Here is an 18,549-nt window from a genome sequence, read left to right as displayed (position 1 = left end):
GTAAATCATCTCCTTGGCACCCGCCAATCTGGTTTCCGACCTCAACACGGCACAGAGACTGCCCTTATCGATTTAAAGGCCCAAATAGACTCACTCAGAGACGAGGGTAAATTAGCACTACTCCTCCTACTAGACCTCTGAGCTGCCTTTGATTTGGTGGACCACAGAGTCCTTTGTAATCATTTGGACTCTGCGGCCCACTTTTCAGAGGAGGCTATAGTCTGGATACAGTCATTCCTTAATGACAGGACTATGAGGGTGTTCTCCCCCTCAGCGGCAGCAGACCCGATACCTATCACTTGTGGAGTGCCCCTGGGATCTTGTGTCTCGCCAACACTGTACAATATCTTCACCAAGCCACTCTTTGACGATCTGGACAATCTGGGTATCACCTATACCAATTACGTAGACGATAGCCAGATTCTCCTACCACTTACCAGGAATTATGTGGAAGATCTGGCTTTGGTGAACAGAGTCTATAGCATCGTTCAGGCATGGATGGCTAACCATGGCCTATGCCTGAATGATGATAAAACTGAGCTCATCATCCTGGGTACCACAGCTCGCATTTCTAAACTGAACCCCAAGTATTCAGCTTTCATTATTGATGGGAACACAATCAAGGTTGCAAGAGAAGTAAAAACACTAGGTTTCTATCTCGATTCGACCTTATCCTTTACCAAACAGGTAAACTCATTGGCCTCATCCATGGCCTATACATGTAAATTAATTTGATCCGGGAAACAATTCCTATCAGATGACAGTTGTCTAATTTTATCCAGAGCTCTCATCCTCTCAAAATTAGATTATTGTAATTCCCTCTACATAGGGGCACCTGAACAAACCATCAACAGAATACAAGTGCTCCAAAATAATGCACTTAGAGCGGCCCTAAGTATTCCCAGAAGATCACATATTTCTGAAATAAGACGGAAACACAAATGGCTCTCTACCCAAGAAAAAATCAACCTCAAATCTGCCTCCCTCATCCACAAATGCTTAAACAACAAAGTCCCTATCTACCTAACAGAACGATTTACCAGAAAAAAATCTACTAGACCAACAAGAATAACCAGCCCTAACTGCCTTCTGGTGGCCAGATTTAAACTGTCTACTATTGGAGGGTCCAGTTTCCCAGTTAGGGCAGCTCAATTGTGGAACTCCCTACCTCACGCACTTAGATCGGGCCAAACGTTCAACAAATTCAGAAAGAACAAAATAAAATGGCTCACTGAGAATGCTATGTAACCCTCATTCTCCCCATTCACCTATTGCATGTATTGTACCTGACATAGACTTGCTATTTTGTCACGTCAGCCTGCTGACTTGTTGTCATCATTCCGTTTGTATTTGTACTCTATTGCCTAACCCTCATCCTGTGGAGCCAAGAAAACTGTTCTACCTTGTTTGTAAACTTGTAACTGCTGTAAATGTGTAACTTCTGTAATCAAGCTGTAAGCACACTTGTCACATGCGCCCTGCTACCTCTGGGTCCGGCGCGCACAATAAATAAACAAACAAACAAACAAACATCATACCCTTACATCTTGTCTTTCTGCCATCAAAACCTACATGGTGACTCACTTCCTCACTTTAAACGCTGGGAAGACTGAGGTCTTATTCTTCCCTGCTAACACTATTCCCCCTCACCTCACACCACAGTCTCTCTCTTTTCCTCAGTCTACTCTTTCTAGCTCTCCTACTGCCCATAATCCTGGTCTTTATCTCGATTCTAATCTCTCGTTTTCTCCCCACATTTGTCTCACCTCTCGCTCCTGTCACTTATCTTTATAATATTGTCATGATTCCTGCCCCTCATGTCCCCAGCCCACCAGGATGTCAGGCTGGAGCCCCTACATGGCCCTCAAGGGCCTCTCCATCCCTCCAAAGACCCACTTGGAGTCAGACACTTGGCGCTTGTGGCACCAAACTCACTCACTCCCATAGGATAACATTGGGGATTGGACTTGTAGTGCATGGATGGGGACAAGATGGATGCCCCAACATATTTCGGTTCCCAGAACTGCATGTGCAGTCTAGTCTTTTGGTTGTGGTTCAGCCCAGAGACACCTGGGATACCCAGAGACTATTTAAGCCACGCCCAGGCTGAGAAACATGCTTTGTGTTTTCTGCACCTGCAGCGTGACACACACCGTGTTTGGATCGGTCTCCAGTAGGACTGCATGTTTCTTCTGCGCTCAGCTGCTGCAAGAACAAGAACACCGTTAGGAACAGCCTTACCTTGCGGCGCTTCTGCCCATCATTCATCGCTCCTTCTGTTCTGCGGGCATCTTCGGCGGTGTCATTCCCACCCCGGCACGCCGTTTCCTAAGGAAAAGAACAGAAAAAAGGCATTAGTAAGCATTCTGAAAATCTTCGCTTATTTTTAAATACTGTATGAGCTTAAAACGCTTACCTGAATCCCAGCCGCTCTGGGGAACTCTGTTTCCGGAACTTCTGATCCATCTGCAAGAGGGAAAAGACACTCCAGGTTAGCGTGGAAACATCTAGAGGCGCCGCACACCGCACTTACTCACCGCATTTGTTCTTCATAACCGGCATCCACACTGAAGTCGCGGCACCTAAGACACAGGAAAATAACTCCGTTCAATACAAATACGAAAAGGGTGCCTCGCACATCGCACTCTCACTCACCTTCAGCGCTACTCATCTCAGCAGCACGCCGCCATCCCCGGACGCTGGCAATCATCTAAGGAAGGAAAGGAACAAAGTTAGAGAACTGTTCAAAAGACTCATTATACTTACCTGTCAGACTCTTGCCAGTGAAGTAACTAGGCAGCAAAAAGCCTGCATCAATCAACGTGCCCCTGCACTGAAAGCAGGATGCAGAGCACACTATCCAAGAAAACAAGGTGAGCTGTGGATCAAAGGGAAGGTTTGGACCCCAGGGAAGAAGGGGTTCAAGTACACAGAGACAATAGGGAGTTAATCTCTACCAATCCTGTGTTTCAGGCCCAGTCTCCACTCGAATAGCCACCAGGGAAGGGTTCAAGGTCGTAAGAGGTCAGAACAGGCTGACTGACGTCCCCGTGGATACCAGGTGAGCGTTACATATATTCATAAAGTTTGTGCTTCTCTTACTTTTCATGCTACCAAGCTTCTAATTTCTTCTCTTATTTTCTTTCTTCTTTTGTACTGTTCTGTTACGCTTTTTGGCCCCCCACCCTCTCAACGTACTCCTTTAAAGTCTATCACTCTTCAGTTTGTGTACTCCGTCTTTTCCCTTATCATAATTCTATTACAGCATCTCTTGTTTCACTTGGCTGGTTACCTTTTGATTCTCAACTTAAATTTAATTTCCTCCGTCTAGTCTTTAAATCTCTCTATGGTCTAGCCCCTGACTATCTTACTGCTCTTGTATCTTTCTATACTCCCTCTCAATCTCTTCATTCCTCCTCCCTTTTCCAGTTGAACGTTCCACCCCCTCCTTGTGCCCAATCTTGTTTTCATTCTTTTCAGCTTCTTGCTCCTCTTCTTTGGAACGCTCTAGCGCATACTCTTCGGTCTATCTCTGTCTACTCTCTTTTTTGTGTTTCTTTGAAAAAACATCTCACCATTGTTCCCGATTGTTAGCTACCAGAGTTGATGTTCGACCAATTTCACTAATCACTATTGTTGTACTGTTTAATTTTAACTCTGTGCAGCGCTTTGGACAAACGCACTTTATAAAATACAATAAAAATACAAAATTACCAACAGATAATATTGAATGCAGCCTCTATTAAAATAACACACAGCATTTCTACATATGCCTAGCAGCACTATGGCCAAAAAGTAAATGCTTTTGAACAACAGAGCCTCCGGTCACACACACACAGCAGATGAACTCATGCAGAAGGAAGTTATCTTCAGCACCGAGCGACTTTGCAAAGTACAATGACAGATACATCAGATAAGAACAGAGGGTGGGTGCCAAATGCAAGTTCCCTGAGAAAGGGAAGTCAATTGTTATATTTTGTCATGTCGATCCAAGTTGTCTGGTCTAAATTATACATTTCACGTCCACTCACCCTGGAACAGGCTGTATTGATGCATGTGTACACTGCCTATGTGCATTTGGAATGCATGAGAAGTTCAGTGACATCCCCACACAATGAGCTAACTAGCCTGCAACAGGTTTAGGATAAACCAATGAACTTTAATGTATGCATAGTGCAACGCTTAAAAGCCCATTGTAGTAGTGTTAATCATTACAAATGTACTGCTTTTACTTTTGAGAATATGATACAAGTATGTACTCACTATTAGTACTCAAATGGATATTTCCCTTCCTTGGCAGTCTATTGCAATACAGTTTCTGTTCCTGTACCTGGTGCATCTAATTGTTTTGTCTCCTTTGATTATTTTCTTGGCATCAGAAGGGACCTGCCTTACACAGGGTAGGGCCTGAGCGGGCAAAGCGCACTCAAAATCCATAAATTCCCACTCTGCAGCGCTGAGTGGGAATTTACAGATGTTGATGTCACTCCGGTGGCCCGACTACCTTAGCTTTGGGCCCCACTTGTTTGACAATCCTGGCTACGCCTCCAGATCGTAACACGCTGAGCTCGGATACTCATTTATTTATTTATTGTTGCTTGTTAGGCACTTACACAGTGAGTACATTCTGTTTCAAAGATCCCACAGGGCATCAGGGAGGGGACAAGGGAAAGAGACACATTAAATATATAGAGGTGTTAAATACAGTGGAAGGGGTCAAAGGACAAACCTACTACCCCTTGTGAGTATTCAGAACATGCAAGTGCAGAAGGGAGGGGGCAGTGGGGTAAGTGCTGAGGAGCCCGTGCTCGTGGGTGAGCAACAGAGGAAGTGCAAGGTATGTTATGTTATCGACACTTGCGAAGCTCATCGGTCACCCAAAGTCATCATGGCGCTATACCCTAAGCAATGTACGCACTGGCTGAGTACCCACAAGACACTAAAAAATAAATGTTTTCAAAGCCTGCTGGAATGAAAAATAGACCTCAATATCACGCAGGCGAAGAAAAAGAGAATTCCAAGCCTGTGCACCAGCCACAGAGAAAGCAGAGCCTCCAACCCGAGAAAGCCTACACCTAGGAACTGAGATAGTCAAAGGAGACTGGGAGCACAGTTCTCTTGGGGGAACATAAGGGAAAAACTTCACCTGAAGACATTCTGCCCCTTTTTTGTAAAAGGCTCTGTACCAGGCACAGAAACTTAAACCTCACACGTTGCTCAACTGGGAGCCAGTGGAGTTGCTGAAGAATGGGATTCATATGGGCACCATGCGGGCGACGAAGAATCGTAGCAGCCATGTTTTGCAGCAGCTGGAGACAGCGGAGAAAATAGTGCAGTGCTGTCAAATAACGCATGTTACAGTAATCAATGCCACTGATTACCAGAGAGGAGACTACAGGGGCCAGAAAATTCACAGGAATAAAAGGCAAAACCTTGCGTAGTGCCTGCAGCTTGAAATGTCCCTTTTGACAAGGCGCTGGCATCTCTTCCGACATGGATAAAGAAGACAATCCTGATGCCTTGGTCTTTGACCGATCAAACCGGTGTGGGAAAAGGGCCCAAACTAGCCGGTCAGAAATCCAAGGTCCATCATAAAGAAGGATTAGTGGTACCAACCACCGGCACCTCCGTCTTCTCGCCGTTCAACTGAAGCCAGTTCCTGGCCCTCCATCCACCAACGACCTCCAGGCAACTCCTCAGCCAAACAGCCATATCAGGCTGAGACAGATCGAGCCGCAGAATAATCTGTGTGTCGTCAGCGTAGGAGTAGTACTGGAAGCCATATGCGTGGATGATGCCAAGAAGCAGCTGGATATAAACGTTGAACATAGTGGGAGACAATGAGGAGCCCTTAGCGACTCTACATAAAAGAGGTACAGGCTGGGACTGAAAGGGTGGCAGAGAAATGGATTGCGAGCGTCCCGCCAAAACAGAAGGGAGCCAGGCCAACACCTGACCAGATATGCCAGCGGAAGAGAGACCAAGGTGGGGAGGTCCACGGTGTCAAATGCCACTCAAAGATCTAATAGAATAAGGGCACCCATACCACCCCGCCCCACCCCCCCACTCCCCGTCCACTAACCATGTCAAATCAACCACTGGCACCAAGACAGATTCAGTACCTTAGCACAAGTGAAAACCCTATTTGAAAGGGGTCAAAGAAGGAAGATTGTTCAAGAAAAGAGCCTAGAAGAGGAGAAACCAGAGACTCAAGTTGTTTCATAAGAAATGGGAACAAGGAAATAGGGTGAAAGTTAGAAAAGACCAGCGGTTCCAAAAATTATTTTGCCCTGACCAACCACGGGATGAATACATTCGACACATCTTTCAATATAGAAAGCGGGATAGGGTCAGAGGGTGATAGCAGCTAAAATGTCCTGGGCCGTAAAAGTAGGAAAGGTAGACCAGTCATCTGAAGCTCCACAGTCATCCACAGATGTATAGGGCAAGGTGGAATGCAGAAGAGTAGGAGTAGTAATCGCACTACGAATGGCAGCTATCTAATCGTAAAAGATCTTAGACAAGGAGTCACAAAGCTCCTGCGAGGGTGGGAAGCTGAGCTGTGACTTAGGCTGAGCGGTCAGCGATTGACCTGCCTCAAATAGAGCTTTAGGTTGGTTGATAGCCTGCTCAATTTTTCCACTAAATAGCACTGTGGTATCTTGCAGTAGCCAAACGAAAGAACTTTATCGGTTAAACAATCAGTTGTAAACACGGGTACACCCCGTTTCGGTGCCGCCGGTTTGGCGCGGGCCGATTCGCCGTGGCCAGTTCGGCGCGGGGATGTTTTGGCGCGCTAGCGCCGAACCAGCCGCACCAAATCGTCCTGCTCCGCCTTTGCGGAGTTAAACACGAGCCATACATGCACCCGCCTCATCCATGCATCACCCACGTGTCTGCGCTTCTGGCATTTCATGCGACTGGATGCACCCCGCGTCCTCCCTACAGTTATACCCATCTACTCCTTTTGTTTTTCGTGTCCTTACCATGCGATCTGACATTACATAAAACAAATTTGCAAAGGAAAATAGTTTTCTAAAAGAAAGAACCATGGGCTGGTTTACGAAGGCATCCACGGCACCCGCAGGGTTGGGCGCATAATAAATGCAACGCATAAATAAATAAATAAATAAAGTGTTTTTCAATGGCTGCCACCTGTAGAAAAACGGTCTATGAACCAGCCCTCTAGATCTCCCAACCAAAAGCCAGGTAGTAATCAGAGGCACCGGTAGCAGTATTTTATATGAACGTTTCATTTGTTCCGAACATTTTGTTGCTACGACCTTTCATTTTAGCAAAGTTTCAGCATCTAATTTTACACCCTTTCTGGACTAAACTTTTCTCCCACTCTTCCTCCGTGGTAGTGTGCGCCATGCCGGGCGCTACCTATGTAACCCCGTCACCCCCTATAGCGCCCCGAGGCAGCTTGTAGCGCTCTACACAACGCATGAATACAAATGACAGAGCAGGTATCGATAGTCACATTAAACAGGTGGGTCGCAAGGCCCCACGGGAACTGGCAGCAGGCGCCATACACGCTCACACATTAGGATCGGACATGATCGGGGGAGGAAGACCAGCGAGGCCAGTTCGGCGCGGGTTCTGTGCGGCTAGTTCGGCGCGGGCTGCCGCGCCGAACCGGCTCCCGCGCCGAACTGGCCGCGCCGAACCGGCTCCCGCGCCGAATCGTCCTGCTCCGAAACAACGGCGATCGTTTAGTCACTTCTTATCCCACGGCGCCCTCTTGTGGTTTTTCTGCACAATTAAACAGATTTTTTTCGTAGTAGTACTACGTCTCAAAACAGTGCAGTGCTTCCAGCCTGCACCGAGCACAGCACACACACTGTAGGAATGACTTTAGGTTTCTTTCCCTACACTATACCAAGATTACTAATAGTGCAGTCTGTGCCTGCATGCACTAAGCGGACAGTACACCCAGGGGCTCGTTTGGAAAAAGATGCTAATTGCATCCACGAGACCACCAAAGTTAGCACGTGTTGGCTTGTGGGATCATGCACGTGCAATTTTTAACGTTTACCAAACTGAGTGCATAAGTAGAGTGTACAAATAGGCGAAGACGCCTTTACACTTTACTTTTACTCTCCGTTTCATAAAACATGTAAATGCAGGCTGTACATTACACTTTGTAGAGCACTCGTAAAATGGACTTCCATGGAATCCACTTGCTTTGAGAAGGTGCTAAAAACAAGGATTCCCTGGGAATCCATTCCCTTCACACCTGCATGAAATCTCATGCAGAGTAAAACTATGTGCACTTCGAAGCCACACGGAAAACACTGCAGAAATGTATTGTATTTGATTATTTATATAGCACTCCTTCCCCATTTGTATGGCCTCAATGCGCTTCGTGGTTGGAACGCCCTCAGTGACCATAGTCAATGTGGTGGAGGTTAGAAGAGTTAGTTTTAGATTAAAGGATGCTTGTGTGCATTATCGCCGGCTTAGGATTTAGGTGGCTGGCTATGCTTCACTAAGCAACCCAAAAATCAGGCACGTGGGTGGGCGCTGTCAGTGGTATGCGATAAACTGCTATTGTTGAAGATTCGATATGTGGCCAGCTATACCGAATGTTCTTTTTGTTGGTAGTCGCTGTATGCTAGAGGCAGTGGTGTTGAGGTACGTCAGGTGTTCCAGTGTTGACCTCTACGTGCGCTGCTAGACCGAATGGGCATAGCCATAGCTGGATTCTACAGTGCATGGATGTTTGGCCGTGCCTGCGGCCTGTGTCCACAGACATGCTTAAAAGGTATACGTACCATATGCTTTGATGTAGTTCCGCTGCAGCGTCCTTTCTCCAGTGTGGACGGCATGGTCCCATTATTTATGGTCTCTGTGGCACGAAAGTCTGGGCGGCGAGGGCGGGTGAGGTTTATTGCAGTGTGTCACAGCAAATGCTGCTGGCTTCCCTGGTGTATTTGACCGGTAGGGGTGTTGTTGTGCTTGGGGCGATAGTTTGTCAGGTGAGCCGATGTGAATGTTGTCGTCGTACGTGTTGGAGTTGGAGGAGGTGTAAGGTTAATTGTGGAGTGCCTCAGCCAATGCTGCTGGCTTTCATGCAGTATTTATCGGGTGGGAGTGATATTGTGCATGCGGCGACAGTGTGTCTAGGTGAGCCGCTGCGAATGCTGCCGGCATCAATTCTGTGATTGGTGTTAAGGGATGTTGGGTTCAGCAGTGTAGTTTAGAGGGCGAGGAGTTCAGGAGGATATTGGGAAGAGCCAGGTTTTTAGGGCCTTTTCAGAATTTCAGGTGATTTTCAGTGTTGCGAATGTGCAGGGGGAGGAGTTCCAGATGATTAGCACTTGGACAGAGAACAGCGACCCATCCAGCCTGGAGGAGTTGTGGGGTGGGACCACTAGGCGACATGCTGTGCGAGATATGACGTTCATTGCTGGCTGCTATGGGAGGATTTTGTCTTGAAGGAATTCCGAGCCGGTGTTGTGGATGGCGCGGAGGGTGGTGCACATGGCCTTAAAAAGGTAATGTGTCAAGCAATTGGGAGCCAATGGAGGACTCTGGGAGGTAGGTTAATGACCAGGCGTGCTGCCGCGTTTTGGATTCTTTGGCGTTTCCTTAGTTGAAACGCTGGAACGCCTAGGTAGAGGCAATTTGCACAGTCTAAGCAGGACAGGATAACAGAGTTGATGGTGGAAAATCGGTGGGGTAAGGGAAAATACGCCTGAGAGTCCGTTGATGGTAGAAGCAGGATTTGGATACAGACGTGGTGCGTCGGGTGATGGGAAAGGTCCATGTTCAATGTGCATCCACGTTTTTTTACCACTTTCGAAGTTGCCGGTGCCTGTCCTAGGGATTGAGGTCACGGAATCGGTTGGAACTAGGACTTCAGTTTTCCCAGGGATGAGGATGAGGTGGTTGGTCGTCATCCAGTGGTCAATATCTGAAAGGCATGACGACAGGTCCGGACTACCGGAACCTTGAGCTTTTGGGATTTTAATGATGATCTGGGTGTCGTCTGCATAGCTGTAGCAGGTAAGATCGCATGAATGCGGGCAGGGGCTTTAGGTAGAAGTTGAAGATTAGGGGAGATAGGGAGGCTCCTTGCGGCACACCTTTCCTTACTGGTCGTGTGGTGGATGTGAAATGGTGGAGGTGCAGGATTTGTGAGCGATTTGAGGTGAAAGAGGAGATCCAAAAGAGGGCTCTGTGTCCGATTCCTAGTGTTTGTAGCCTGTCTAGTAGGATAGTGTGGTCAATGGTATTGAAGGCTGCAGAGAGGTCCAGTAGGATGAGTACAGCGCAGCCTTCCGCATCAGCTGTTCTTTTTAGGTCGTCCCAGATGGAGACTAGGGAAGATTCCATTCCTCTGAGTGGCCCGACGCCCAATTGTGCAGGGTCTAGGAGGTTATTGGCGTCGGTGAAGAGGCTAAGCTGCGTTGTATGCTGTGCGGTCCATGAGTTTGGTGAGGAATCGTGTGTTGGAGTTTGGCCGGTAGTTCTAGGGGAAGAGTGGGTCGAGTTTCTGTTTTTTGAGGATGGGTTTGATGTAGGTTTTTAGGGTTTCCAGGAAGGATCCTGACGCGAGAGAGTGGTTGAGGATTGAGCGTGTGATACTACCAGCACAGGTAGAGGCTCGGATGTTTTTGAGGAGTGTGGGCGGGCGGAAGCCTGAAGGGCAGTTATCTGCTACGAGCGAGAGGAACTCTAGGTGTGTGATGGGAGAGAAAGATTTGAATCGAGGTGGGGTTTTGAAGGTCGGTCGGTGGCCGGGTGAGTGGTGGGGGCACGTGTTCCAATTTAGAGATGATGGCGACTTTGTGGAAGTGCAGTGATAGGGTGCCACATAGGGCTTGGGAGACTGGAGGGAGTGGCTCATGCATGCCAGAGATTTGAATTCGGATAAGATTCTATGTAGTTCCTTGCTCGGGTTTCGTGCATTAAAGATTCTGTTCCCATAGAATGTTTTCTTGGTTTTTCTGATTTCCAGTCTGTATGCTCTGGTTGTTCTTGCTAGGACCGTTTTGTTCTGGGCTGTAGGGTGGATTCTCCAGGTCCATTCCAGATGGTTCTTAAGGGTTTTTAGTGATTTGAGTTTGGCAGGGAACCAACTGGGTGTTGGTCCTGATCTCTGCGTGGTCTGTTTTGTTGGGGTGAAGGTTGTGAGGGTGTTTGTAAGCCAGAGGTCAAGGTTTTGATCGCTGGAGGTCCTTCCTCAAGGGAGTGTGTGTGCTAGAGATTGATCATAACTTTATTCCATAGTGGGATGAAAGGGAAGGTTGTTGGTGGTGGTCATGTGTGGTCTTGACCGCCAGCCGTTATGCTCAATGGTATGAGAAGTACATTGCTGAGTGATCAATCCATGATAGGGGTTTGGGGGGGCTGGGTAGATAGGTTTGTAGTGCTGAAAACTTGTGGCATATCGTGCCTTTACATGGTGCATTTATGGAAGACTGGGATTTCGCGGTAGACGAGTAATGCTCATGTGGCTCAAGTCATTCGTGATGAATTCCCCAATGACCACAGACAATACTGAACTTGTGTGCCCAAGACAAGCCCTTTAAGATGAGGTAACAATTCTTTGAGATAGATGGGGATGCAGAATATACTCAAACATCAATAATCAGACTGACTCAGGAAGTTGGCAAAGTACGTCTATTTTAATATCAATTGTCTAAAACAGGGAGTATAATGAACATCAACGAACACGTTCGATCTTCTCACTCAATGCATTTCATAAAAAATGTAGCTTATATACTAATAACTCCTCATTGACGTCAATCTACATGGAAAACTACAAAAACCTATTTGGGAGAGTGATAGGCTTACAGGGAACATCTAGGTATAGGTTCCATACTGGTCAGGGAAAGTGGCTGGTTTCTAACATCAGGTGAGCAACTAAGCCCTCCTCTAGTGCAGGTCACTACGAACGTCATCAAATACACAATGTCCCATTGGTTATACAAACTATAGGGCTCTCCATTACATGGCCCTCTATAATTGGTTGGCACGATCGTACCCCTCTAATATTCCACACACGCTAGCAGCATGCAGTCTGGCATCCAGGTGCTGGTGGGCTGGTCTTGACCCTAGCTTCCCACCCAATTAGCCTGCCATCCATCATCACTCTGCCGTCTGCCAGTCAATTCGCCCTCTGATCATTGGCCTTGGAAACGTTCTTCATTCCTGGGAATAGAAGGGAATTTAGGCATACTCTTTTGGTTTCAATGTAGCGCACCCCAGTGTCTGTTTTCATCGGAACATGTGACTGGAGACCACGTTTCAGAGCATTTTGCTGTATTAAACTCTATTAAATGAAGAACCTCTGACGTCTTTAATGTTCTTGCTCCTCACCTCAGACAGGAGTTTTGTTCACTTCACACGTTTTGTAGATTCTGCAAGAACATCCAGGCTCACAGTGGCCTTGACTTCCTGGTGCTGGGCCAGCCAAGCCTTCGATTCACCTCCGTCATTCGCTTATATTTACAACTGCGCCACACTGAAAAAGCCTTTGTCCACTGGGTCCAGACTCTTCTAAAGTGCGTTGTGGAATCATCCATAGTCCATACATTCCTAGGAATATATTTTGGCGCATCGCAGCAATCTATTCACTACATAGCCAGCCTCAAGAATACTTTGTCTGCTTGTGTTACTGCTTCTATACAATTATAAAATGACTTGATATCTTCTTAATTATTTCTGTAGCATGAGCATCATCTTGAGCCCAAAATGTTGCTCATCTTTAACACCTCCTCCTTTGCTTCTATAGAATGTTTACACTCTTCAGCCTCTTCTTCTGAGTGCATCAGCTCTGCTCTGTATAATGTCACCAGTCTCCATTCTCGCTCTTTTTCCCAGTTGGTCTTGGATTTCTTTGAAATGGCCATCATATATTCTTGAGTGCATGGATGGCTTCCTCAATGGGAACCTTACTTCAAAGATTCTTTTCAGTATAAGTATTTTCACTAGTACTGCACGCGTCTCATACTCTGGCTCCCAATATATAGGCAGCATCGGGGCGGAACTTTGAGTGGGGGTACTTGTCTCCACCTCTACAATACCATGGATTAATACAGACAGAACCACAACCGCAGCAGTAAAATTTGTAGTGTCATTGCCATCCACTTTAACAAACTAAATGAACATTAAAAAATGAGTTAAGCTGAACAGTTGTTAGAAATGTTTTACAAGTCCACAACCATGCCCAGCTCCAGCAGGGGGAGGGGGGCCAAGCCCCCACAAGATACTGCTCTGCCCCCCCTAGAAAGGAGGCTTCTGCTCGGACCAGAAATTGTTGCTGCTTGGGCGCCAACCCATTTTGTTTTAGTTACGTTAATGAACGTGAACAAATGTTAACGGTACATGCACAGAGCGCGCATATTGCACAGTGGTCAAGAATATGGTTAAGGGCAGGTGGGCTGCTATTGTTAGATGCGGCTGCTTTTTGGACTCCAAAAAGCAGCTGCAGCAGCCGCCTGCCCTTAACCCTGGAGCACTGCAGTAAGTGGCTAAGTCACTCACAGCGCACGCACGCAGAGCAACACAGAGCAAGGCTGCTCAGTTGGTGCTGGATCGGTGCACAGGCTGCCTTGGGCCACGCCTGCGCATTGATTGAGCATTTTCACGTGCCCTCACTATGCGCAGGCGTGGGCCAAGCCTAAACACCCTTCCCTTGCTGGCACAAACATCATACTGCAGTGAATGCAGACACGGGTCGGGGCAGCTGCAGTGTCAGTGCACCTACAATTTACATTGGAACTTCCCAAGTTCCAAGGTTGGAGCCAGTCTGACTCAGAGACAGTAGAATTTCAGTTGCAGGTAGGTGGTGGAGGAGGCAGAGGCCACTCTGCCATAGGTGGCATACTTGCCAACCCTACAGATTTCAGCTGTAAGCAGTCCTACCGCCTACAGATTATCTTTTCTGCTTTCCTGCTTTGTAAACTTTAAAAAGCAGTAGGATCTGTCACTGCAATCATCCCTACAGATTTAGGCTGTAGGGAGTAGGCTACTGCTTTTTAAGCAGTCCTAAAGCCTACAGATAATCTGAACCTGCAGCCTGCCATAGAGTCGCATAAATGACTACTCGCCACTTTAAAAAGCAGTAGCCTACTGCCTACAGCCTAAATCTGTAGGGTTGATTTCAGTGAGAGATCCTACTGCTTTTTAAAGTGGCGAGTAGTCATTTATGTGACTCTACGGCAGGCTGCAGACCAAGCATGCAACACATAATTATACATTTTTAACATTTCAACATCTGTCCATGTTGTGCTGTTTGATGGGTTGTGTATTTTAGAATGCTTGAATGGTGCCAACAATGTATGTTTTGTATTTTCGTGTGATGTCATTGTTACGGGAATTATTATTTCTAAAACCTGAGAAATCCTACATCTTTTTGGTCACAGAATGTTGGCAAGTATGTGGCACTGGCACACTGAGATTCTAACCAGAAACTGGCAGTCAGGGCACTGGCAGAGGACTCAGGACTGACAGGCTGTTAGGTACATCAGAGAATAAATGACTGCCTGTCCTCCTCACTGAAGCCGGTAGACTCTACTGGCAGCCCGTGCTTTCCCAGATGCATGCTGATCGCAATACAAACAGCTATGTGCACATTTCCAAGTTTAGTCCAAGAAAAAAAAGTTTCATTTCGGCTTTAGTCGACACCTGGCCGGGAATTAAATGGGAAATATTGCACAAATATATTTTAAAGGCATGCACTTTTACTTTAAAAAAAAGATTATTTTGAATTAAAAGCAGCAGGACACACTTTTCACGTATTGGAACTTTTTAAGAGAATGCAAAATCTGATGCAAAGCAAACAGTCCTTGGAAATTCCAATATACTGTAATTGTGACAATGGAAGAGTTTTCACCACATTGAGGGAACAGGCCCGCACAGACTAATCACACTGAGGTGTCGTGCTACCAGCTTCAGTGAGAACGAAGGACAGACTGGTCTGGCAGGGAACAAGGTAGGAAAGCCTGATGCTCTCAGTGACAGGCACTCTAGCTCTGCTGCCCTTCTGGGCTTTTGTATTTGCAGCAGGAGGTAGGCATAGAGACACGGTAGTGGGCTAGTGGCTGGTAGTTTTTGTTGTTGTTGCGTTCTTGACTGTGAAGGGTTGGAAAGTGACAGGTGCAGAGAGAGAGGTGCCGTGCTTCTTTGGGAGATATACACCACATGTCAGAAGGAGGTGCAGGGAGAGATATATTGCCTGAGGGAGACAGCAAGGTGTGGTGGGGTTGGGAGTGAGGAAGAAAAATGGGAGGTGGTGTGAAGAGGGAAAATGGGACGATCCCTTCTCCCGACTGTCATCCAAACCATGGCCTAGGACGTCACGAACCAAGCACCCACCGTGAGAGTAACTCGACCCGCTAACTGCTGCCCCAGATGTCAAAATCCACTGTGGCCACACCCCACACATCCAGGGAAGCTGCACGTCAATCAAACCACGCGCTGGGACCTCAGGTGGAACTGACACCGACCATATGGATCAACTCGATTAGACAGCACCCACAAATACTGCCATTGTTAGAAATGCTATGACGACATAGCCAGCGGACAAGAACACACGTGCCACCAAGCACATTGGTCATACACACACCAATCCACATGAAGAACATACTCCGTGCTATGACGTAGAGGACCACACACACACAAACACATGCATCGTTGACATTTTTCACATAGGCCAACTACAGCACTGCAGAAACGCAAGATGCCAGAAGAGCTTGTGTACATGCTTGCAGATGCTTCCTCGCCACTAAAACCATGAAGATGTAACCCTGTATATGGACTAATGCATATGAATCTCTGTCGCCCCCGCGTCCCCCATGTAATGGACTATGTACTACCACCCATAAACCAGGCCAAGGTAGGCCGCAAAGCCCGAGTCCCCAGGCCGGAGCAGCTCAGACAAAGCTGCAAGGTGCTGATCACGCAGAACGAGCCCTGACGAGAGCCCACAGCCAAGGCCGCAATGTTGCAATCTACGAGAGCCCACAGCCAAGGCCGCAATGTTGCAATCTACATGCCGCACTCCCTGCGCCAAGGTTACACCTGCCACTGCTAAATGCTCCTCAGAGCCGAAATACAAATCAAATACTCATAATTCTGCTCCAGCCACGGTCTCACAACACGTGAGCAGGCCGACCTGATACGATGCCAAGCCCCAAGGACCAGAGAAGCGCTGGGGTCTCATGTCTGGGACACAGACTGCAACAATGAAGTGACAAATTGGACACCGACAGCAATGGGAAAGGCACGCACACCAGCTAATAGTCAGACCTGTCCATTGTCCACCACTGACACATAGTCATACTTTGTTGCCAGCACCAGGTACACCGCGAGCTGGGAACAGCGATGGTCCCAGGCTTGGGGGCTCGCGGGTGGACCAATCAGAAGACGAGGGACTCACCATTGACGCTGCTATAGTCTAGCCAATATTGTCCCCTTGTAACAATTCTCTTGTAGCAACTATTAGGGACGGCCCAGGCGTACCACCTGACCCTTTCTCCACCACTAACATTTTCCTCTATATGTGCCTATACTGACCCTACCACTCGGGGAGCCAACCCGAGATGGCGTTAGGTTTTGGGGCTAGTTCTCCCAGGTGACGCATGTAGTCGCGTCATACAGCTAGAAAAAGGGCCTGCGAGCCCACCACGAACGAGATGCCTCCTGGATGCCTGTGATCTGAGAGCTTGTCCCTGTCTGTTTTGTGCAATAAACAGCAGTAACTCTTTGCTCTTGTGTGTGTCTCATACTCCTTTGGGACACGGGAGGAGTTGGGGCCTCCCCAACTCCGGAGGTCCGTGGACAGCCCTGCCGACCCCCGGGAAATCACCCCGACAGGTGCCGCAGTAGAGTGTGCTGCATTTGACAGTAGGGTGCATGGGACGGTTGTAGTCATAGAGGGAGACGTACACTGAGAATGAGCAGTTTAAGTAATAGTGAGGTAGGTTCAGAGAGCGTGGTCTATGAGAGATACAGCTAGCAGGGACTCGAGACAGGGTTTGCACAAGAGAGCTCAGCTGTTTGGGAGAGAGCCGTGCACTGTAGAAGTGAGAGTGCGGCGGTATATAGGGAGAACCCAGTTTTAGTTGCTTAGGGGGAAGAGAGGAATATGCAGTCGGTGAAAGTGTGAGAGGGGTACAGAGACAGGGAGTGGTGCAGGTGAAAGAGGAGGGTAGAGGGGTGAGGGATGGAAGGGGAGGCTGCAAGGAGAAGAAAGAAGGGAGAGAGAAGCAGTGTGTGAGAAATGTGCAGGGAGGCAGGGAGGGACCTTACTGGGGTGAGAAGCACGTGGGAGACGATCGAAGCAACAAAGAGGTGTACCGTACGTATAAAGAGGGGTGCATTGGGAAAGATTGGTGCATGAGAGAGGAGCAGTGGCAGAGGGAGAACATGGGGATCTGCACACGAAATACCATATTGCAATCGGCATAATCCACGCAAAGCATGTGTCACCATACTGGCATGTTTTCTAGTATATAGAACGTTTTCTAGTATATATGTGTAACTTTACAAACTAGAGGCATGTTGTAACATGAGAAGATATGAGCCTGTGCCAAGCATAACTGGCAGGACCTGAGATTTCAGGCTGCACTTGTCTGATTAAGGCAGCACCTAGGCATGTGAAGCTGTACTTTGCATAACATGGTTACACCTCACTCATGTGGCCTTATCTGACATTGGAAGGCAGTGCCTATGTACAGGAGGGCGTACTTGGTGACACTGATTAATCCCTTGCTCACTGAGAGAGCCGTGGGGACCTTCATCTTGTTGCATGGGGTTTGAAGAAATCCCCTACTGCATACAACTGTATGTATGTGAGTGACTCCTGCCCCAGGCTGATTATGTCACTGGAGGTTGATTTACCCATTACTGGCACAGTTGGGGGCACAGTCACCGCCCACAGCCTGCGCGGAGGAGCTGGCACTGTCTGCAACACTGGGGGGGGATGGCACCTCCTGCAACTCTGGGAGGGGAGGTGCAAGAACCCCCTGAAACACTGCAATGGATTGGCCTCAGACTTTCTCCCTTACTCACGCTCCCTCTGATAATCACAGGATCACCCTCTTCAGTCTCCTAAACTCCCCCAGTCCTCCCTCGCTTACTTCCAGCCTCATTCACTTTTTCTTCCCTGCCTCTTTTTTAGTTTCTTTTTTGGCTGGAAGATATTTCCCCAAACTCTTCATACACTTAGCAACTGCAGCTTGTCTCTACCTGCCCCACCCTACTATCCCCACACATACACATATTTGTGACCTCTTCCTGTCGCCTTACCAGCCCCTCTACACTGCTCTTCCTTCTTCCTACCCCTACTCTACCTATGTTTTCTGGACTCTTGTTCACCTTGTCATGCCATCCCTCCTGCCCCTTGACTGTGCCATTTTCTCCCATTATTCATGTAGGTGGAGAGGGGTACATGCATATCCAGGGCTGGGGCCGGGTTTCCGGGGTCATACGAGCAGCAGATATGATGCACAATCAATGTCGAGGTGGCATAAGGCCTTAAGAGACGACGGGCGCAGAGGGGCATCCCTTCTATTATAGGAACACACTTCAGTG

Source organism: Ambystoma mexicanum, chromosome 13, assembly GCF_040938575.1.
Source record: "Ambystoma mexicanum isolate Mex_15411 chromosome 13, UKY_AmexF1_1, whole genome shotgun sequence".
Taxonomy (NCBI): Eukaryota; Metazoa; Chordata; class Amphibia; order Caudata; family Ambystomatidae; genus Ambystoma; species Ambystoma mexicanum.
Note: the sequence above shows the minus strand (reverse complement) of the source record.